This window comes from Abramis brama (assembly GCF_963993115.1).
Source record: "Abramis brama genome assembly, contig: SCAFFOLD_75, whole genome shotgun sequence".
In the NCBI taxonomy this organism is placed as follows: domain Eukaryota; kingdom Metazoa; phylum Chordata; class Actinopteri; order Cypriniformes; family Leuciscidae; genus Abramis; species Abramis brama.
Window position 1 is genome coordinate 149424 of NW_028156014.1, and position 24577 is coordinate 174000.

At 38.4% G+C, this 24577-nt stretch overlaps 1 long non-coding RNA gene across 1 annotated transcript; it reads right to left on the reverse strand.

The window, feature by feature from the left end:
• Nucleotides 1-7418: 7418 nt before the first annotated feature.
• Nucleotides 7419-22007, reverse strand: LOC311077165. The gene is made up of 3 exons (XR_014604777.1): nt 21420-22007; nt 9004-9111; nt 7419-8913 (listed from the first exon to the last, which is right to left on the reverse strand). It is a non-coding gene; the product is annotated as an uncharacterized lncRNA (long non-coding RNA).
• Nucleotides 22008-24577: the final 2570 nt, after the last annotated feature.

A 24577-nucleotide genomic window follows, 5' to 3' on the forward strand; every position in this document is an offset into this window, starting at 1 on the left:
GAAATGAAATAAAAGATCCCTCTCTGATCGGATCATGATGGTACAGTCCAACTTCCTCTGGAACAGCATATGTTTGGAGGCTGGATCCCCACCTCTCCCTTTCTTTGCTGACACAGGGAATGTGGCCGTTCACTCCATGGACCAGAGGTATCTAGGACTCACGTAGAGTTAAACAGCAAAGAAGAATCTAAGAAGTGTGCACTCTTCTGTACATTCAAACTTTAATAAACTTAACTTGTTAACGTATCTGTGTTTGTTTCCTATACTAAGGGGATTTAAATAAAGTAACAAACCATGTTAAAATTAAACTTCAAAATAACCAATTTAAATCATGGAAGAGTTAATTATGTGAGGTCAGCTACGCACCCATCACACTTTTAAAAAATAAAAGTGAAAAAAAGTTAAACAAGAATATGTAGAAAAAAAATATATTTTTCAATCATTCTCTCAAGAAGAGAAAACAGCCTGTCCATCCTCTCCCTGCTGCTGCTGCTGTTGCCCCTGGCTCCTCCTCACCGTGGACACCCACTGCTGAACTCGGTGCATTAAGTGCATTGTTAACACTGCAAAATATGACACATCAAGCCATGCATACAAAATACTTCAGAAATCATATTTCTGGAAACTCAAATTTGGTTAAAACCTTTGTAGACATAGCTTTCATGACAGCAAAAACACATAAAAGTGAAACCCCATTGCCTTATCTAATGCTTGTGGGCTTTATAGAGTGATATTTCTTATAATACACAAGTGAGATAGACTATTGCAAATATTACATATAGGTCGTTAAACTAATATTAGCACAAGTTTTGCCTCAAACTACCTGACAAATGAAGCCACGCAATGGTGACGGAATTAAGATGAAGTTTATAAGAAACTTTAACCCCCCCAATATTTAAATCTATGCATTACAACCCCCCCAATATTTATACCATGATCACAATATCAGGAGGCATACCCAAACTTCAACCCCCCCAATGTTCAAACCAAATCTACGCCCTTGCCTGCAGCGACCTGATATCTGCCTGGTTATCTGTCTACCGTAGCGCCGCAGGTATGGTTAGTTTCGTTTCTTTCTACTCGTTAACTTTATAACGTGGGCTTATAGGGAGTGTTTTGTGCTATAGAATCCCCGGTGTGGCAGCAGCCCTTTCACCAGCTGAGTGTGCGCCCTGCTATCAGCAATCAGAGCTCGGAGCCTGTGACGCAACGCTGTTAAGTATATGTTGCTATACTGAGTAATAGTTGAATGGTTAATGTGGGACATATTCGTAAATGGACATTCTGTGCATTTTAGGGAGTGCTATTTAACCGGGGGTGCGGCCGCCAGTTGGCTACATCGGCGCTGAACATCTGCTGCTTTGCTTATATTCTTCACGTTACATGTTCACGGATTTTTGTCGTACCCGGCTGCCTTTTCACACTGGACCAAGGAGTATTGAACTCAATTATTAGCTCAAGTTATCAGGCGGCTGGCTAGCGTGTTACATCGCTGCCTGTTTAACACTGTTTGATCATTCTTCCTGTCTTTGTTGTGAATCAGTGTTTGAGTGTGTTTGGACTGACACCATTTTGATTGGTTTTTGTGTTTATTGCTTTTAACTCTTGTATGGAGGCCTTTTCTTGCTGTTGATATCCAAGAGGATTGGCCTAATTTTGATTTTTGTTTGGGTTTTTTTTATGTGATCTGTTCACGTTTAATTGTTTATTTTTGATTTATTGTGACTGAGTCTCTGTTCATATTGCTGACCCCAGTATCACCTTGGGCCTTAGAACGGGTGGCTTGTTAGACCTTGTGTATTGTAATTGTTTAATTTCTATGTGTCTGTTCATTGTCCAGGTGCTGAGAACTGCCAGTGGGAGCAGTGCCCCTTGCGTTGGCGGGTCCCTTGGTGTGCTGTGGCTGCGTGTTCACCAAGTGTGGTCATATCTCTTGCTGTGTGTATGAAATTTGACACGTGTGATTGGGGTGTTTTTCATGGATGCTCATTGCTCGAGCCACTAGCCTCCCACTGGTAAGATTCCGCCCTATTGCCCTCCTCCCTCGTATGTGTGCGTTGCGAATAGAGTATAGTGAGTGGAGTGAATATTGAGTGTGTGTTTTGTTTGATTTGGTGTACAGTGCATGTTTGTTGTGAAATCTCAATCATTGTTGAAGTGAAAATAAATTCTATTTTTGTACTGGACCACTGTCTCTGGCTATCCATCCACGAACTTGAGTGCCTTGGTTGAACAAATTAGTTAATTCTTTGGGTGACAGTCCCATCGTGGTGTAGTCTGCAAACTGCCTGGGCTTAAGCCCTATTAAGTGTATCCCTTATGCCACAATTGTATGGACAAAAAAAAGGTACCACCCCTTAAGATCTCTTAATAGGGCAGTTTCAGTACTATATGTCTTGCCTTAAACCCAGATTGAAATTCTTCAAAAATCAGATTATCAGTTCGAAAACATTGAAGTTGTAAGAGCACTATCTTTTCCAACATCTTGGAAATAAAAGGTTAAGTTGAAATTGGGCAAAAGTTTGCTAGGACAGTTGAATCGAGTGAGGGTGGACAATTTCAGTCTGGGACAGACCCAGTTTGCAGACTTTAATTTAAGGGGGGGTGAAATGCTCATTTTCACTCAATCTCCTGCTAGTCTTGAGTACCTATAGAGTAGTATTGCATCCTTCATGTCTCCAAAAAGTCTTTAGTTTTATTATATTTATAAAATAAAGAGAGGCTGTACCGAGTCTTTCCGGAAAAAACGAGCGGCTGGAGGCGGGCCGTGTGGGCGACGCTAAAGCTGTGCTAACGTGCCGAGCTAACAACACAGACATTTGAAGCAGTTTTACTCACCGCCTGCGACTGCAAACCTTTATCATTGTGACTGCTCGATCTTAAGCATTAAACGATCTGCAAATCCGTCGATCTGGGCTTTTTTTATAAAACAATCATCGTCGAAATGCAGGGAACAAACAGTCTTGCACAACTCTGTTGATGATGCTCTGAAAAAACACTCCATCCACTGGTCCCTTAACGCTGGGTTCTTTGGGAATCTGTGCAGGGTCGTCTTGCCCTGGCAACCAAAAACACACTTCTTTGGTGACATTGACCTCCAAAAGCCGAGCAGAGCGCTTTGATGGCGTACTGCTTTCGCTCTCTTGCTCTGGTCTACAGATGCACCCGCTCTATTCCGGGAGAAGTGCCCTTAGGACCCATATAAGGAAATTCCGCCCCAACTGACGTCACGCAGACCCATACTCGAAAAAAACTTTCCGAAACTTGTGACAAACCGGAAGGACAATTTTTGGCACAGAAATACTCCTTCAAACGTACAATTTAATTTTTGAAATTAACTCTTTAACAGTGTAAAAAACTCAGTATGCATGAAATAGCATTCCACCCCCCCTTTAAAAATGACACCAGCCCCGGACCCACAGTCTAATATTTGCCTCAGTCCACTTCAGCAGAGTGAACAACTGCAGAAGTGTGTTTCAGCCCGTCAGGATGTCATGAAATCTCGCTTTGACCACAAGCATTGAGTATGATTATGTGCAGATTTTTTATTATATGTAAGGGCTCGAGCAGCAGAGTTTTGCACCATTTGAAGGCGATGTATAGCTTTGGTGGGTAAGCCGCTATAAGGAGTTACAGTAGTCCAATTTGGAGGTTATAAAAGCGTTGATAATGTGGTTATCAAAAGTTAAGAGAGGTGCGTATATTATATCTGAATTTACAAATTCTTGGAATCATTTAAAGAAATTGAAACCAATTGAAAGAAACGTATAACTGTACATTTTCATAAAACAGCATTTTCTCTCACTCTTTTCTTACTTCACATGTAAATCTAACTCAAGAAGTTCGAGTGCCATCTAGTGGTGAATTAATGTAAGGACATCAAGTATTCCCCTCTTAGTTAAAGGAATTCTTTCTGAAGCCAAAAATGGACTTAAAATAGAAATAAAGAACATCAAACCAGTAATGTATTAACAATTGCACATGAATATGATGAAGTATACACTAAGCAACACATTTAAATAATATGAACAAAACTACTCAACTACTATTCAGTACTTGAATGTGAGTGTGTGCAAAAGTCCATGTCACTTTCTGTGACTAATAGATATAGTCCTTTAGCTAACCTGGCTCACGTGACGTCTTTAAAGTTTCTCCTGTGGACAAGCATAAAAAGACACTGGATTTCCAGACAATGGAACATGAGATCGAATCAAGTTCTCAACGTTGGTGCTCAGTCCATTATCCATTGCATTAGTCGACACGGGTGCGAGACACGATGCATGCCACCTCTTTCTATCATCCAAGAGGTAGGTGTAAACTTTTTTCCTGACCTCAACTGGAGGCGTGAATTTTGGATGGCCTTTTGGTACATGTACTGACTTCATGTGCACTTTATCCTCTTTTTGAAAAGAAGAATGAAGATATAAGTCAACTAATTTTACGTGTCTTATAATAGCTTTGGATTGGCCATGCGGTGGTTTCCCACGTACACTTATCTAAAGTAACATTAAGTTAAAACAGAGGTAAGACACAGCCAAATTTAACCAATGTCAAGAAGCACTTTTGCTGCCCTTAACGGAAACTCACTTCTTGTCTTTACAAACCAAGTACACTTGAATTAGTGTCTAATATTAGTCTTCACTAATCTGACACAGATTTGAGGTAACATACAAATCCGTTTAATCTTGGGAAAACAATTTCAGAGCAAGTCAGAATAAAATCAAATGTTTACAATTTGATTCTGTCAGGTAAAGGTATCATGCCAATTACATAATCAATTCAAAGATAATCAATACCATATCATCAATTTCTCAGAGATAAAGAGTAAAAGATGTAGGCTATGACTCGGGAAATAGGCTACATATGGGTCGATCTCATTACAAATCACCCTGAGCCTCTCGTGCTTGTGCTTTGAATACACAGACCGAGACAGAAACTTCTTTCACATTGAAACATTTGCCAACACTGGGAATTTGCATTCAGAGTTTACACCTTTTGAGAGCAGGATGTCATTTGCCTGGAAGACACACCCTCCTTTGTGTGCAAGTTATCTCTAAACTCATTACATTTTGTTTTACTTCTTTGGGGATGAGACCTTTGTACCAGTCACACTGAGACATTCCAAATGATACCAGATATGTATAGTGTTGTATGATAATTGTTCACATTAAACCATTTTCTAATTTCTTAAGTCTTACACCTATCAGGGCCGTGCACAGGGGGGTGGCCCGGTGGCTAGAGCCACTGCCCCTCTGCCCTCATCGAATGAGGTGCCCCTATTCCCCACCCCCACCGCACAGGCGAAGCACTGTTACTTGGGCGCAGAGATATCACGCAACACATAAAATGTGAATATGTGGTATAATATGTGAATGTGAATACAGGTATAATATGGGTCGATCTATACATGCGTCATGTTTAAAATAATCACTTACTCTGTGGACAGCTGTCCATTTGGTCCATTCAGCGTGGGGCGTTTTTTCCAGTTCAATTTATCACACCGGAAAAAAAAAATCGAGTAACGTTACTGCAGGATGGATCAACGTTGTGAAATCCTCGGTAGCTGTGACACAACTGCAGGCACGCTCATCTTGATCTGACGCGTTGAGCCTGGTCATCGATGGCAGTAACTTGTCCCACTCGCCACAGCCCAGACACTATTTCAGTCGGGATAGATTGGCATATTCCCCCACATTCACACCACCAGTTCGTGTTGGCTCTCATCCTCACGTCCTCGGGCTGTTGAGCGATCGCAACCTCCGCCTGTCGTTCTATTTCCAAAGCACGCAGCTCATCTTCTGAAAACATAGAGGTATGGTTCTGGCTCTTGACTGTCTGAGAAGTCACCCTCTTCGTCTCTCACAAAATCAGCCATGTTCATCTCCATTCATGTACTGTAGGAAAAATAGCCAGCTACTATTCACGCCGGTATGTTGACGGAAGTTGGGGGATTTCAGGTGCTACGTGATATCTCTGCGCCCAAGTAGCAGAGCTTCGCCTGTGCTTCCCCCTAATATAGTCCCAAGTCAATATCTGCCTAGGAAATCGCCTAGTGTTAATCTGCATCGCTATTTGTACTCTTTGTGAATACGCGGGCCACAAGAAGTAATTAGGTGGGGTTTTTTTAATCACTTTTACTCAGGACATGCTAGCTGGCAACAAAGGATTCCATTCATTGTGCTAAGCTAAGCTAGCGCCGACCCTGTCAAACTAAAACAATGCATACACTGAGACAAAAATGCATTTGCCCACCTATCTAAATGTAGGAAAGAAGGTGAATAAGCCCCATTTCAAAAAACAGTGGAGTGTTCCTCTAACAGGTAGGCTATGCAAGACAGTGGTTGCGAAATCTGCGAAATTAGTCATTTGGGGTTTTTTATTTTTTTATTATGGTAATGTTTTGCTCTTGGTCTTCTACTAGTGCTAACAACTTGTACAACATATCCACGTTCTTAGAATTAGTTGCTTGTCTAATCAAATCATTGTACTCTCGATCAGATCTAATACAAATAACTAAATTTTCTGTTGTTGGCACACTTTGTAGACAAGTTTTGCTGTAAAAGGAAAAGGTAAATACCAAAATGTAAACCGGTAAATAGTTTCTTTTATTATCACCAATGTGTAATTGTGAATCATAAAAAAATTAGGTTATCAAGATCTTTCAGGACATGGTACCAAATAAAAAAGTGTTGCTGTAAATGGAACAGGTAAATATAAAAATGTAAAACAGCAAATGGTTTCTGTTATTATCAGCAATGTGTAATTGTGATGTTCTATCAAAACATCTACTATAAAGTCTAAAATGTATTTGAGCATGTGCTGTCTTCTCTTTTAATTGAATATTTTGTAATAACTGGATAATTTGTGTTAACAAGCAACCACCCCCTTAGTGCCCCTTTTTTGGTTTAGGCCACTGCCCCTCAAAATGTCTGTGCACGGCCCTGACACCTATCTCACTGACTACACGTAACCAGGAGAAAAGAAGTTTCAAACAAAATGGCACCCACCTCCCTACAAGTTTCCTTAAAAGGAAATCTTAAATTCTGAACAAATGTGTAAATCTTCAACTAAATGCACAATTGAACCAAAGATAAGCACTTGTCAGCAACAGAACACAATAAAGTTCTCTGGACATGGGGAAAGACAAAAACAAAAGAAAACAAACACAAGTCACATATCAATAAAATACGTCTCGGGATGTAACACTACACAACATTATTTTACACAGTATGAACAGAAAGGCTAATTGAACTTTATACCTGAAAAGTGGGAGGAAGATTACTCATAGATTAATCTTCTTCCTGTTTGGCTGTTTTCGTTAATCAATCCCCCTAGTGCTCGACAAAACACAACTAATTGATTGAACACTTTATTGTGCCAATCTAATTGATCACACATCACACAAAAATTACATGTTTGTCCACACATTTTATAAACATTAACGTAAATGTAGATGTTTTAAATGAATACATAGAATACATGTTCCAGTCTGTCACACTTCCTCTGGTTCAGATATGTGCTGTGACCCACGTTGCGAGTGTTAAACTCATCACGGCATTCCACGCTAAAACAGTTCTCATGTGCATGTTATTACACTACAATGTTTTTACATTAAGTCATTTAGCAGACGCTTTTATCCAAAGTGACTTACAGATTAGGACTAAGTTAAGCGAGTCATCATGAAGAGACAAAAACAACGCAAGAAGTGCTCAAAATACGAAGTTCAGGCATTATTCAGAGTAGCATAAGCCCGATAAGCGAGGTTTTTTAAAGGGAAAGGGAAGGTTTTTTTTTTTTTTTTTTGGAGGTTAAGTGCTCACGGAAGAGATGGGTTTTCAGTTGTCTTTTGAATGTTTTCAGGGATTCTGCATTCCGGATGAGGGTCGGGAGAGCGTTCCACCAGCATGGAACTGTGAATGAGAATGTTCTGGAAAGAGATTTTGTGGCTTTCTGTGATGGAACCACGAGACGTCGTTCGTTGACCGATCGTAGGCGTCTGGTAGGGATGTAGACTCGTAAGAGTGAGTGAAAGTAGGAGGGAGCTGAGCCTGTGATAGATCTGTAAGCAAGCGCCAATGCCTTGAACTTGATGCGAGCAGCGAGTGGTAGCCAGTGCAGTGAGATGAACAGAGGAGTGACGTGGGCCCTTTTGGGCTCGTTGAAGACAAGACGAGCTGCAGCATTCTGGATCATTTGAAGAGGTTTAGTTGCACATGATGGAAGTCCAGCCAGAAGAGCATTGCAGTAGTCAAGCCTAGAAATGACCAGGGCCTGGACGAGGAGTTGTGTTGCATGCTCAGTAAGGAAAGGCCTGATCTTCCTGATGTTGTGCAGTGCAAACCTGCATGATCGAGCTGTTTTTGAAATGTGATCTGTGAAAGTCAGCTGGTCATCAAACGTTACCCCAAGATTTCTGACCGACCTTGATGGGGTGATTGATGATGAGTCTAGCTGGATAGTGAAGTCGTGCTGTATGTTATAGTCATATTTTCCATGTGTGAGTAGTCAAACTCTAGTTCTGTCCGTAATGTGGGGAAATTGCAAATAACATTTTGTTTTGCTGAACAGTCAGAGATTAATGAGCAGCGCTAATGAGCAGCGCTTTTTTCCTTAGATCATTTTCATTGACTGGTAAAACAGCAAAATTAAAAAAAATCTAATCTTTTTTTGAGGGTTCTCTTTTATTTACTTTATTTAAATACTGACTTGCCCTTCCTGCTAATATTACTAAAACTCCGACTCCTGCTGCTGGTCCTGCTACTCTTGCTGCTATTGCTGCTGCTCCTAATCCTGCTGCTGGTGGTCCTGCTACTCTTGCTGCTATGAATGCTGTTACTCCAGCTGCTCCTAGTGCTCCTACTGCTGTTGATATTCCCCACCCCTCCTTCTCATTTCTTTGTCCTCCTCCAGACACTGTAAATGACATGTATGACAAACATTTTAATGTATAGATAGATGGATGAATAGTTGGATAAATTATAGCATGAATTACTCATTACTTACTTCCAGGAGGTAATCTTTCAATGCTTCCTCTTCTCCTCGACATCTTGCCAGTGAGTTTAATTTGATCTGTTTGATCTTTAATTTGCAAATGTTCCTGTTGTCCTTCTCCTTTTTAAAACAGAAACACAAAACATGAATTTCATTTTATACACACACACACACACACACACACACACATATATATATATATATATATATATGTATATGTAAGAACTCATTTTCCTGCTAAGACAAAACTCACCCTGCAATAAAGCAATTGTCTTGTCCAAACTTATCTCCTTGTTTATATGCATCCCCCCTCTCCCTCCTCAAGTCACTAAAAGTTCACTGAGATTGTCTATATATCATGATGTATCTTGTGAATCTATTGTTTTTCCTTTTCATGTATGGTATCATTTTAAATATCTCAGTGTGATTGGTAAAATGGTCTTAATTTAATTGCAGTCATTAGTATTATGAGAAAGATTGAAATCTTGAGAGAATTCTGTTCTCCTCTTTGGGTGATATCTCTTCAAGATATCTGATAATTCTCCCCTCTCCCTCAAAACCTGGTGCTACCCCCTGGGGAACAGGAATTGACCCAAAACAACTCTAAACAATATTTGTTTAACCCTTTTGTTCTGGTCTGGGTATTTAAGGCTAGGTGACAGAGCGGTCTTTGGGACCCTTTACCAGGATCATCCCCCATACAGTGCTGTTTTTCTGTTGGAAAACACTCACACACCACTGTGTGTCTCTGTCAGGAATGCATTGCATACTTTTAGAGTCATCTTTGAGTAACTGATGTCATGTATTTATTATTTCTGAATTGGCTTTTAATCACTTGTGTAATTGGCATGATACATTTTTACCTGACAAATAAATGTTACATCTTGATTTATTCTGCATTTTTCAGAAATCATTAAGCCGCCGTCGAAGCAAGCGACTAGCAAGCAGAAGACTGTGTCTGAGGAAGCCGGACGATTCTCGCCGCCTTCAGCCATTTGTGCCTGCTATCCCGCGTGCCGCGTCAATATCCTTTTTCTGCCAGTGTATGTTCGCCGCTGCGACACACACTCTCTCTTCTTCTTACAAAAATGCCTCGCATTTCCTGTGGCTTAATGTCGACCCTGCGGGCTCGACTAGCCTTTTCCATCACAGACCACGCTTCCGCCTCTCTCGTTCGGGTCGCGCCGAAATGCGCCGCCCGCAGAGACCACCGGAATGCGATCCTGTTCATGAATGCAAGTCGGTGGAATCCCCGCGTGCGTCGCGAGCTCGCGGCCAGCTTTCTTACATACAGAAAGCGAACCCGCAGAGCCCCGCTCAGCTACAGAGACCGCCACGTGATCTGCGCTCTCTGGGAAATTGACAAAAATAAATAAATAAAAAATAATAATAAAAAAAATATATTATTTTACATAAAGTGTTATAATTGAATGAATTGCATTTTTTTGTTACAAATTCTGTAAAAAAAAAAGGTAAATGTGTCCATAAACAGCTGGGGAATTCACATGCCTCTCCATAGAGAACTGTAGATGCCATCTAGTGGTTACACCATGGTTCTACGCTTTCTCTCCATACTCTCACCAGATGGTGCTAATCTGCTTCAAACATTTTTTTTTGGAAGACCTAGACTCTATATTAAACTAAAATACTGCATAAATAAATAAAAATAAAAAAACATATATTTATATATTTTTTTTAAATTAATTTCAATGGCAAAAATAGACCATAAATATTGCATAAATATTAATAAATTCAATAAAATGATCTCAAAATACAAAATTAAAAAGAATAAATATTATCGAACAAAAATAAATTGCATTGGTTTTACTGGGATGGAGGAAGTTTCATTTTTAGGCCTCCGGTCACTTCTGACCGGGAAGGCCCAGGATGTGACTCCGAAACGAAGACCGTCTGAGGGTTAAACTGATCAAACGTTACAGTAAAGACATTTATAATGTTAGAAAATATTCTATTTTAAATAAATGCTGTTCTTTTGAACTTTCTATTCATCAAAAAAATAAAAAAAATAAAAATGTACACAACTGTTTTCAACATTGAAAATAATAATGAATGTTTTTTGAGCATAAAATCAGCATATTAGAATGATTTCTGAAGGATCATGTGACATTGAAGACTGGAGTAATGATGTTGAAAATTCAGCTTTCATCTGAGGAATAAATTATATTTTAAAATAATTGAAGTAGAAAACAGTCATTTTATATTTTCATAATATTTCACAATGATACTTATTGTTTTTATTGTTTTTTATAAAATAAATGCAGCCTTGGTGAGCAGAAAAGACTTCTTTTAAAAACATAAAAAATCGTACCGATCTAAAACTTTTGACCAGTAGTGTATTTCAATATTTTTTTTTCTGTATGGGATGCAAGGGGGCCATAGAACCAGTACCTCCTTCCTTAAGCGAGTCAGGCTTTTACAGCCGTTACTTCCTCGTGCCCAAGAAGGACAGAGCTCTCAGACCTATGACCTATTTTAGATCTGAGATATTTGAACAAAGCTCTCATGAGGCGACCATTCAAAATGCTCACAACCAGACAAATCCTCGCGCAAATTCGCCCGAGGGACTGGTTTATCTCTCTCGATCTAAAAGACGCTTACTTTCAGATTCAGATAATACCCCGTCACAGGCCATTCTTGAGATTCGCCTTTGATGGTCAGGTATATCAATACACCGTCCTCCCGTTCGGCCTGTCTTTAGCAACCCGTACATTTACGAAGTGCATGGACATGGCTCTCGCTCCCCTAAGAAATCAGGGTATGCGAATACTGAACTATTTGGACTATTGGTTGATTCTGGCACAGTCAGAGATACTATCTCACAGAACGATGCTTCTCAGCCATCTGGAAAACTCGGGTCTCACGGTCAATCGGACCAAGAGGTCATTATGGCCCAGTCAGACAGTCTCTTTTCTGGGTATAGAGCTGGACTCTGTGGCTATGACGGCCCGCTTGTCGACAACGCGCGCGCCGTGTTCGACACCGGGCTGCGTCTTTCCAGAAAGGCAGCGTTGTTCCCCTGAAAACGTTTCAGAGGATGCTGGGCTGTATGGCTTCAGCTGCAGCAGTGCTTCAGCTGGGCTTACTGCGTATGCGCCCGCTACAACGCTGGCTGAATGCTAGAGTGCCTCACCGAACCTGGGCTTCCGGCGGTCTGCGAATCAGAGTGACTCAGGGCTGCGTTTCAGCTCTGGAGCCCTGGATAGCGGCCGAATGATACCAGCTGGGAGTGACATTGGGAGCTGTCTCGTACCGGACGGTTTTCTCAACAGACGCCTACAACCTAGGTTGGGGCGCTCTCTTCGAGGGCAGACTGCTCTTTGGCCAACGGTCAGACCGGGAGAAACGCCTTCACAGCGGTCGAGAAGGCACTGAAGCACTTCCTCCCATACTTGCGGGGCAACCACGTACTGGTCCACACGGACAACATGTCAGTGGTGGCCTACGTGAACCGCCAGGGCGGTGTCAGATCCAGAAATCTCAGCGCTCTGGCGGAACGCCTCCTCATTTGGGCTCAGCACTCTCTGCGCTCGCTCAGAGCCGTGCATGTGCCTGGCCACCTGAACAACGGCCCAGACAGACTGTCGAAGGACAACGTTCCCCCAGGAGAATGGTCCCTGCATCCTCAGACAGTCCAGCTGCTGTGGCGCCTTTTCGGCAAAGCGAAAGTCGACCTATTTGCGTCAAAAGACAACGCTCATTGCCCAAGGCTTTTTTCCAAGAATGAGGACGCGCTGGCCCAAGCTTGGCCCAGCTGCATGCTTTCCCCCCAATCTCACTGTTACCACAGGTCATCAGGAGAGTCAGGGAAGCCCGCCACTCGGTGCTCCTCATAGCCCTGCGATGGGAGAACCAAACTTGGTTCCCAGAGCTAATGCGGCTGTCAGACTTAGCCCCATGGCCGATTCCGGTGAGAAGGGATCTCCTCTCTCAAGCCGGCGGCTCGATTTGGCATCCTCATCCAGAGCGCTGGTCTCTGCGTGTATGGATAATCACCGGATACCCGTTGTCTTGCCAGAAGGGGTTGTGAAAACGATCACGCATTCTAGAGCTCCCTCTACGAGAAGGCTCTACGCGTCTAAATGGTCTGCCTTCAGGTCCTTTCGTTCACCAGGGGTCTCGCCGCCTCGAAACATAGCCTGTCCAGATGGATAGTGGACGCTGGGCGTCAGGGCTCATTCCACTAGAGGCATGGCCTCATCGTGGGCTTGGTCCAGCGAGATTTCTATTCATGACATTTGTATGGCGGCGGGCTGGGCCTCTCCCTTTACATTTGTTAGGTTTTATAACCTGGAAGTTCCCGCCTTGCAGGCTAGACTTTTGTCAGTCTAAGTTGAGTGTATGTTCTGCCCAGATTGTTCGTGCGCAGGCTTCTCTCACGCGACTTTAGCTCTCCTGGTTGAGCTGCACTACAGGGGTTGATATTCTTTCCATATGGACCGGCAGCGCCGCTCTGTATCCCCTACGGTGTGCTTATGTACATGTGCTGGATCGCGTTGTTGGTCGCCTGATTCCCACTTATCTGCGTCCCCCGGGCTTTCCCCTGGGACTTATGTTGTGGATGCTTGGCGCGCATGGCATTGACAAGGGGTTCCCGTAGCGTAAGCAACTTACGCAATACGAGAGAACCTCTTGTAAGAGAACGTACTCGGTTACCTAATGTAACCTCGGTTCTCTCTAGAAGAGGGAACGAGTGTTGTGTAACCTGCCATGCTCGCGCCATGAGCTTATTTCGCTTCAGTCGATGAAAACCAGGGAAACAGCCCCCAAACCCGTCCTTTTATACGCTAAGCCATCCCCATTCTGGCGGGCTGTGACACATGAGGGCGCCCTCATTGGGCATGACGTCACGCAGGGCTCAGCGGTAGGCTGCTGCAGTTGCCGCAGGGCAGCCAATGAGCATGCTAGATAGCCTGCTATAGGTCTGCTGGCTGCTGCACTGCTTTGACAATAAATGGGTCAATGACGTATAAGGATTTTCGACAGGCCAATTTTAAAATACAAAAAAAAAAAATACCTGTTGCAATTGTTCAAACATTAAGGATGTTGTGTACACCTAAATTCATTTAAAAAAAATAATTTAAGTGATTTTAGTGTTTTTTTCATCTAGATGAATTGTCCTTAGCCTTAAAAAATGTCATGTGGTGTGACCATGATTTATCGTAAAATTAATTAATTTCCTTAACATGCTTAAACATTTTTTTACAAGTTCTTAGTAATTAAAGTGTTTAGAAACCAAGTGTTTGCATTTCTGAGTTTTTGTAAATAATGATCTCATTTTTTGTTCTATAATTTCTGAGTTGCCTTCTTAAATCTAGTTAACAGACTTATTTTTCCTGTAAATCACATAAAACTGATAAAAATGTTTTAAAAATATAATTTACTAAAGCATACTGTATCAGTGATTCATATTTCAGCCACAGAAATAAGATATTTTATTTTAAATTTAATATAGTGATTGCTTTTATTGGTCGCACTACATGATGAGTGGCCGCTCCAAATGACACGAAGACCTTATATAGTTAAAAATCTATTTAAAGAGATCAATGAACAATACATTTTATACAAAAAAAATTAGATTTAAACCAGATTTTATACAAATTTCACAGAATTTTCCTGAACATAAACATTTTATAAAAATTTTTTTTAATAAAAATCACATCACAAAAACAAGTGCACCATTTAATTTAACTTGACTTAGAATTTCTTTCTAACAAATAATAATGTTATAGATATAAATTATTTCATAAAAGTATTGTATACAGGTAACATTTGGGGTCAATCGTTTTTTTTAAAGGAACACTCCACCGTTTTTTGAAATAGGGCTTATTCACCTTCTTTCCTACATTTAGATAGGTGGGCAAATGCATTTTTGTCTCAGTGCATGCATTGTTTTAGTTTGACAGGGTCAGCGCTAGCTTAGCTTAACATAATGAATGGAATCCTTTTTTGCCAGCTAGCATTTTCTGAGTAAAAGTGATATAAAAAAATAAAAAAACCCCACCTAATTACTTCTTGTGGCCTGCGTATTCACAATGAGTACAAATAGCAATGCAGATTAACACTAGGCGATTTCCTATGCAGATATTGACTTGGGACTATATTAGGGGGAAGCACAGGCGATGCACTGCTACTTGGGCGCAGAGATATCACTGTGCTTCGCCTGTGCTTCCCCCTAATATAGTCCTTAATATATAAGTCAATATCTGCCTAGGAAATCGCCTAGTGTTAATCTGCATCGCTATTTGTACTCATTGTGAATATGCAGGCCACAAGAAGTAATTAGGTAGGGTTTTTTATTTATAATAAATGCTGTTCTTTTGAACTTTCTATTCATCACATAATCCTGACATATAAAATGTATCACCGTTTCCACAACAATATGAACATTGATAATTATCAGAAATGTTTCTTGAGCAGCAAATCATTAGTGACCCTGGATCATAAAACCAGTCACAAGTCGCACAGGGTATTTGTGGCAATAGCAATTGTATGTACAATACATTGTATGGGTCAAAATTATCGATTTTTCTTTTATTACAAAAATCATTAGGATATTAAATAAAGATAATGTTTCATTTTTTGTAAATGTATAAAACATTTATTTTTGTGAGTGAATATAGCAATATCGCAAACATAAATGAACAACTTTAAAGCCGATTTTCTCATTTCGATTTTGTAGCACCCTCAGATTCCAAATTTTCAGTTGTATCGGCCAAATACTGTTCTATTCTAACAAATCATACATCAATGGAAAGCTTATTTATTCAGCTTTCATATTATGTATAAATCTCAAGTTCAAAAAATTGACCCATGTGACATTGAACCATTGAGTGGTTTTGTGGTCCAGGATTACATATTAGAATGATTTCTGAAGGATCATGTGACACTGGATTAATGATGCTGAAAATTCAGCTTTGATCACAGGATTATTGTTTTGATTACAGTTCACTATATATTCACGTAGAAAACAGATATTTTAAACGGTAATAATATTTCACTCTTCTCCTATCATGGTAGCCTACTCCGCCCTTGCTGCAGGGTCGTAATTTTTTCGCTTGGCAGTGGCATCTGGTAAAATAGATTAAAATAGTTTTAAATAAATAAATAGGCAATAATAAATAAACTACTAATAAATGCGTTATTACTAAACTGAAATTACATGCTCTAATTTTTTTGTTGCATTTTTCTCATATTGTACAAAGAGTAAACATAAACTGTCTGAAATATATTTAAAAAATCCCAAATTGCATAAAAATCTATTCCAAATGATACTAAAGTAAAGTACTTTTTATATATAAACCGTCAATTGAATATAAAAGCATAAAACTGCCAATCTAGGACATATCTATCATGGAAAACAGTCTGCAGTGGTCGGACCACATGATATTTGGTCGCACCACATGATATTTTCAAATTCAGTCAAAATTTACAGGCACAGAATTGGCCACCTAAACAAAACAAGCTAGCTTCCCAAAAAAGGTCACTATGAAATTTATAATAAAAATATATATTTGTAGAAATAACTTTAATATTAAAAATTTTATACCACATGACATCCAAATATGGCAACTACATACCAACCATTACAAAAGTTTATTTTGTTTCCAATTTGAGAGAATTACAAACCTGCTTGCTGCTTCCATGGGTCCTTGGTAAATTGGTATATGAATGGTTTTCAACATAAAAGTCCCAAAATGGTAGTTCCTTGATGGTCGCACCACATGATATTTCATAAAATGGACATCATCGGACAAAGTTTGTTTGTATATTATGATGGAAATATAAATACAAATGCTTTGAATTTTTTTAAAGGATTACAAAACATTTTGGAAATCATGCCAAATAGTGCAGAAAATAAATTTGAATAAATTCAGAATCATTTCAAAGACGTTTTCAAAACAGAAGTTATGGCCGGACGGTCGCACCACATGATGTTTTGACACTTTAAATAACAAAAAAAGTAAAGGTTTTTGAAAAGTTAAAGTGAGTACATACATGGGAGAGGTACTACTAATATACAGTATCTTTTTATGCATTTAAACACGTTTTTGCCAGAAAAAATGCAATCGGACAGAAAATTTAGGCATCACGTCATTGACCCAAATACAAAAATTAAGGATAATTTTTTGGCTTCATATCTCGAGAAAAGATGACTTTACCCATAGCGTAAGCAACTTACGCAATACTCGTTCCCTCTTCTAGAGAGAACCGAGGTTACATTAGGTAACCAAGTACGATTTCTGACTATCACTGACTTAGCACGTTGTTAAAAAAATTACACCTTTGTTATGAGTCAGCAGTGAGCGGCCGCTTAGGGTAAAATAGTTGCACTGCACCCTCTGCTCTGACTATTTCAGACTGGCTAGTTTGTGATCGTGACCACACATTTGCGACGTGACGTCTCAAAGCGACACTGGGTCCTTAATGAACGAATATTTGAAATTATGAGATGCTCAGAATAATCAAAGATCTAAATTAATTCATAATCAATATTTATGATTATTTTCTAATCAGAAACCCAATCTAAATTTGATCATCATTTGAAATTGGAGTCAGAATAAGCATAGAGCTAAAGTAATATTGAAACTAAATTCTAATAAATTAAGTGAACTTCACTGGAGCGCTGAAAAGACATACACCCATTATTCTTTCGCCCAGGCCGTTGGAATCCGTCATTGGGCCAATGGGTGGTCCTAATATATATATTTTTATATATAAATTTTTTTTTTTTTTATTTTTTACAGACGTTTTATCATTTTACACACACTTTTGAAGTATAGCCACAGTTGGGGATTTTTTTTTTTTTTTACTGTTTTACAAAAGCTTTTGCATATTTTTAGTGCTGCATTTGACACTGCTTCAGTGTCACTTTTACGGTTTGGATCGTGACCATATAAACATGGATTGTGTGATCATTTTAACAGGATTTACAAACTTCCTTTTTTTAACACAGCACTGCTTAAGCATCATATGACAGTTTTCAATATACTGTATACTGTATATCTCCAACAATGTACAAAGGCATTTTAATCCCCCCAAAAATCTGCGTAAACACTATTGAGATGCACTGATACCACTTTTTCCATAATGAGGACAATATAGGATATTTTTGGTACTTGCCAATGCTGATTCTTGTATTTTCATTGCATTGTAATTTTTAAATTTATTGGGTGGAGAAATCAAAATAATTTGAATCATATTAGTTGGCTTAATTTGTTTAGCAAATATATATTTCTCTTCAGTTATTTTCAAGCTTAATTAAGCCTGTTGAAATGTATTGTATGAGCTTTTGTGTATTTCACTGTTCATTCTATTTCTCTATCATATTTTATCCTTCATTTATTAGCACAGCGCATATTTAGAGCTGCTTCAGCAGGGCTCAGTGCTGAGGATTGGGTCAGCAGTTCAAATGTTTAGATACCAGTGAAATATCACAATTCTCAATTCCAATTTTGATACACCAAAAACTACTAGCCTAATTTAAAACATTAAGATAAGCAGTCAGTAATAAAATAAGAACAAATAATTAAGTCTTTATTTATTTATTTTCTCTCTTTTTTGGGCCGTGTGCTACCTGTTAATAGTATTCCCTTTGGAATTAGTTGATTTTCTGCATGATTTGATGAATTGAAATGTTAATTCATCTTCATCGAAGTCAAAAGTTTAGACAAACAATGGACACAAACACTTCAGTTATATAGCCTATATCTAACAATTTTATATATATATAATATATATATATATATATATATATATATATATATATATATATCTTTGAACGCATCCCATTAAACATTCAAACACACAACAGGGATTGTTTGAGTAGGGTTGGAGTAGCTCTCTGGACCTCCAGGAACTGTGTTTGTTTACTATTTTTTTTCTTTATATTTCACATCTCACAGATGTGGATTGGGCTGCAGACCAACATTACATTTCCACTGTCTCTACTGCATAGCCACAGTTTTACAGAGAGATGATTATTAAAATAATTTAGAAGTTTTCAAATGGAAGCAGCGTCCCTCATCGTGCAGAATGCCATCAACCTCTAGTGCAACATTTACCGTCCCAGGGGTCGCGACCATGCTATAGCCTATGACTACTGGGACCCTATCAGCCACCAGTCCAGCACCGTACATAACATGCCAGGCAGGGTTTTTGCACGGCCTGTTAATACACAGAAATGCCCAAAGTGCGCTATCCTCATGAATAAAAAAATATATATAAAGAAACGGTTTATTTTTATTTATTTTCTTTGGTTTGATTTTGTATTTTATTTAATTACTTTTATTTATTTATTTGGAGCAGATACAGCTATAGTGTGATGCTTCTGCTATTTAAGAGAAAAAAGTAAAATAAAAAACATTTTATTTAAATGAATCTTTTTTTCAGTCCAGTATAGAATTGTTTTGTGTATGTTCTATGACAAAAAAAAAAAAAAAAACTGTTAAGTTGTGAAATGGTCAATATAAAAAAAAGATTTTTCAATTAAATCAAATGTTCAAATGCTAAGCTGTGTTCAATTTATACTGTTAATAATTTATGACATAACAAAACAAATGGATAATAAACTATAATTTTAACTTAAAAAAAAAAACTAATAACGTCTAAAGTAGGCTATATTGTCTTTTGTTAGTAGGACACAGCATAATTCTTATCTTTTATGTATGTATGTGTGTGTGTGTGTGTGTGTGTGTGTGTGTTATAGTTGCATCTTATATCGTAAATATATTCTTTTCAGTTTTCATAATTCCGGCATGAGACTGGCGTGCCGCTTAATGTTTGTTCTTCTCAGACTGTTGTGAGTTTTTAGAGTTTATAAAGTTGCGAATTGGACAGTATTAATGAGTTGCTGATATAAATAGTAACGTGCTACCACGATTATTTTCAGTTATATGTAATAACTAATAAATAAAAGGTCATTTTTTATTTAGAAAAAAATAGCACTAAAAAATATTTTTAAAAAGAACAGACTATAGGTCTAAACAAGTAATACACACTACACAACCATGTAGTGTGTGGGAATTATGTATGCTAATAAACATTTAAACTCAAAAAACCCAAAGTTAAAATAGACAAAGATTAAGATTAGCCCTAATAATAATAATAATATAAAAAATACAATAAGTAATAATATAATAAAGGTATAAATGTATAATTGTGTGAAATGTATTATAAAAAAACACAGGCTGTGTATTCATATTTAACCCTTTTAAACGTAAATTTAAAATATTCTGGCTGACCCCTGTGAGTTTTCAAGGCGATCATTATTTAAAACTGATCGCTTTATTGTTTCCATGGTGACGCGTCATTGCTTGTCACGTGACACACCGCAGCGCGCTGAATGACAATGATCTGCTTTTATTTAATTTTTTTATTCAAAATATTCACAAATTTATAAAGTTATAAATAAATAAATAAATAAATAAAGTTAGCTATGGCATGAAATATTTGATATTCCGATTGTCAAATATATGCAAGTGGAAGTGTTATGTTGTTTAAACACCTTTAAAACGATCGCGTTAGTTGAGCTATATGTGCCGTCCCGTCATGTTAGTTTGTGCCACTGTTCAGAGAATCGGATCTGTTGGATTTACAGCACGTGAATTCATCCACTTCTCCCGAAATACATGAAAGTAAGTGGCCGGTGAACTGGGTGAAGAATAGAGTTAGCTTTAAAGTTACTTACACAATGTGTAACTTACACAATCTGATGAATAAACTGAGTTTGCCGTTGCCCATCACTGCGGATTACTGGAGCTCATTAAACACACCATTATTGAAAATTGGCTAGCAATTTCGACAAGCAAATACCAAGAAATAGGTTGCAGCAGTTTGTCTTTGAAAAATCCGCGATGGGACTGAGCTCGAACAGCTTCAACATCAGCGACTTTTTATTGTATGAAATCGCTGTCAATCAAAAGGAGACACAGCCTTTCGACAGACCCTCCAATCATCACGCGGAAGCCCGGAGTCCAGGCCAGCCCACTCTCCGTTCACCCCCAGAGAAGCTGAGCTTCCATGGGCGGGACATAATCGCAGCATTTATCCAATGACCGTCTAGTTTCGAAGCACTGAAAAAAACTGTTCGAAGCAGCCCCATAGAACTCAATGGAAGCTGGGCTTCAACGGGGAAATGCACTGCGACGCTACGGGAATGTATGAGAAGGAAATCGAGTCAGCAGACCTGCTGTATGTAACTGATTATGAACGAACTCGTCTTTGAGATTAACGTTTTCTAACGCATTTTAGTCAATAAAATGTTAATACAATGGCATATTTGACCGTTCATTTTTTTGACATTATAGGGGAAGCCGAGCATCCCTTGCAGTCTTAAACAAATCGCCACTGCTACCTACCAATTATCTTCACGCGTGCTGTTGCGACTAAGGATTAGCTTTGATACTCACCCTTTATTCTATCCTTGGCTGAGACACTTGGAATGGATCCCATTCTAAACTGACCAAGTCCGTCACCAAGTCCAAGCCTGTTCACTCCAACGCCCTATTAAGTCCTATTGGTTGTAGTTTCAATCAGAGTTCCACTGGCGGCGCTCGCCATGAGTGCAAAATGAATGGGAGTCAATGGGGCTAGACGGCTAAATTTGTCTCCCTTACACGATTGCCGTTGAGAAATCTCAGATTTGATTGTAGGTTTTGCAAGTTCAACATGGGTTATAGATCGAAAGTTGAATGAACGAGTACTTTCTTTTCGATTTCTTACAGGTTGAGTTGTTGTTGCCCATAACACGCTAGCATTCTGCTAATGACGTCAGCATTCTGACGTCATTGACATTTTGAAAGACTTTTTAAAGCAAATAAGTGACTCTAAAAAATCTAACACCAAGCAATGTGTAATTTCTTTGCATCCCCTTTCGAAAACAACATTCAAATTACTAGACAAAAAATTATATCCTAAGAAAAGTGGATTTTGATGCGGTATAGCTCCATAGACCTCCATTCATTCTGCACTCGTCATGTGAGCGCCCTCATAAGAGTGGAACTGCAATCGGAAGTTTATTGAGTGGCCCTTCTCCCCTATTAGACTTTCTCTGCCAAGTCAAAACAACAGTGGAATAAACCATTGCAGCGGTTTTGCAGGGGTGCTTTTAGTAATATGAGTGTTTTACAAAGGAACATAACTGAAAAATTGAGAATAGATATTTTTTTAAAAGAGGCTTGTATCACAGAATTGTTTTAAATTATTCACATAACAAAACTTACTTAGCTGCTCCACCACAGTCAGTGCCAAATCACATAAACTATTGCAATTATTATTCCTTATAATCCTTACTTTGGATTTGAATATTTACGTTCAATTTTAATGGTTTGTTTGTCAGATGAACTGTACACAACGCAGTTGTAGGCTTTTAATGACTCATTATAGACAGTAGAGGGCGTTGTTGCATTATTTTCAAATAAAGGTTTACGTTTTAAAAAAAAAAAAAAAAACAGTCAATGTTTTAATGTGACAAATAACATTTAAAAGTAATTCCTGATTTACAATGCAGTCTGTGTTGAATTATATATTTTACCTCTATAGCTCTGCACATGTATGCAATGCATAATGTTACTTTTATTAATCACATTATGTTCTTGGCGGATATGTTTTTGCAGGGCGATTTAACAAAGTGCATGCTGTTGTGTAAACTGGCATGAAGTTGGTTTGACGTTGGACGTTCGATATTCGCATATTTAGGGACCGTCTCAAAATTACATGCGACATTGGCATAAACGTTTCTAACTTCAATAGCATTTAAAGACAATGACTTACAGTCATAAAACCAACTGTACATTGTTCACCCAGGTCTCATGTATGATGCACACCTTTAATATTTTTGATATTTATGACAATAAACTGCTAAATCATATGCAAATATTGCTATGTATTTCACTACTGTCACATACCTGACACCTAGATGAACAATGTAGCCTACAGTTGGTTTTATGACTGTAAGTCATTGTCTTCAAATGCTATTGAGATACCAGAGCAACTTAAAGGAATGGTTGATCCCAAAATGAAACTTCTGTCAACACTTACTCGACCAAAATAAAATATTTTGAAAAACATTGCTTAAAGAACATTGGACCCCACTCTCACCACACTGACTTTCATTGTTTGGACAAAAAAAAACCTAAAACCTAACCCAAAAAAAAAAAAACAGATACCTATTTTGTATAAAAAATACCTTAAAAAAACAACACCTTATATCACATGTACACCTGTTAATGCACCGCACTGAGTATGTCAGATGGCTTGAACTTTCTATTAAAACAACTGTGCTTGGACTTTTGTGCATTCTTACTGATGCCCTGTGATGAACCCAATTAAGTCAGAACCAGTCAATACAGTCCAGATACCTACTTAACACTTACAGTTGCATTCATACATAACAAAAGGACGCCTATATGTCTATTGGACTGTCAGCCGGCAGGTTTAAATAAAACGTTATTGATTCAAAGAGCTAATAAGGTAGCCTAATAATAAAAGTTTTCATCAAAAATGATAGTGTTTAATAACTATGCACACAGTAAAATGTGACCCTGTATATGTATAGTTTTAAGGTAAAATGGAAAGTTAAATAAATAAAATGCAATATATGCAGGTTATTAAAATTATTGAAGTGAAAAATTATAGCACCCCCTCTGAAGTCTTACCAAAACTAGATGTACCGCATGGCGGTACAAAATATGACCGCCGCTCAGGCCTGCACTGGCTTTCCACAAAAATAAATGACGTGGAGTAATTTGGCTGTATTGCGTGTTTATGTATATACCTAAAAAAAGTAGTAGTATGTGCATGTCTGTCTGTGTGTGTGTATGTGTGTGTGTTTGTGCATGTGTGTGTCTGTGTGTGTGTACATGTGTGTGTCTTCTGCCCTCGGTTGAGTGTATGGCTACTCAGCCAATGCAGCGAGCTAAACAGTAAGAGAAGGTGGTTCCAGGAATAACAGGACACAGTTTTCTTCTTAGTGTCTTTACTGAAGACCTCTCTTTTGATTGTAAAACTGTGAACATACAAGCAAATTTCAATAAAATACATTATTTAACAAACCAAGACTCATTGCTGTGAATTTAAATACTTGAAGTGATCAGAGTTCAAGATATAAGAATCACAACATTACATCTTTAAATGATTCAGTTTGCCACCATGTGGTTGGGGAATATACTGCAGTTAATTGCAGTTTCAGTGCACAGATTCACAAGTAGTTCAAAATACTGTTCAAAATATCTGTAAAAATATAACAGGTCGACTCTTTCCTCTTTAGTTAGATTTAGTAGAGCATGAACTCAGCAAGCCTTAAATCAAAGCTCCACAGTAAAACAAAAGCTACTGTTTTACTTTTAACAACCTGTATGTACAACCTGACGACCTAAGTTCAGTAAAAGCTGTGTTCACATTGACTTATAAGATATTGTACAACCACATACTAAACAAAAGCTAGCAACATTAGCTTGACTTAGATCACAAACAACCTTTTTGTTTGAGAGAGTTAAAATAACCTATTAAGTACCAGAAAAGTATCTAAACAATAGAAATACAAAATTGGCCACTAATAACTTACAGA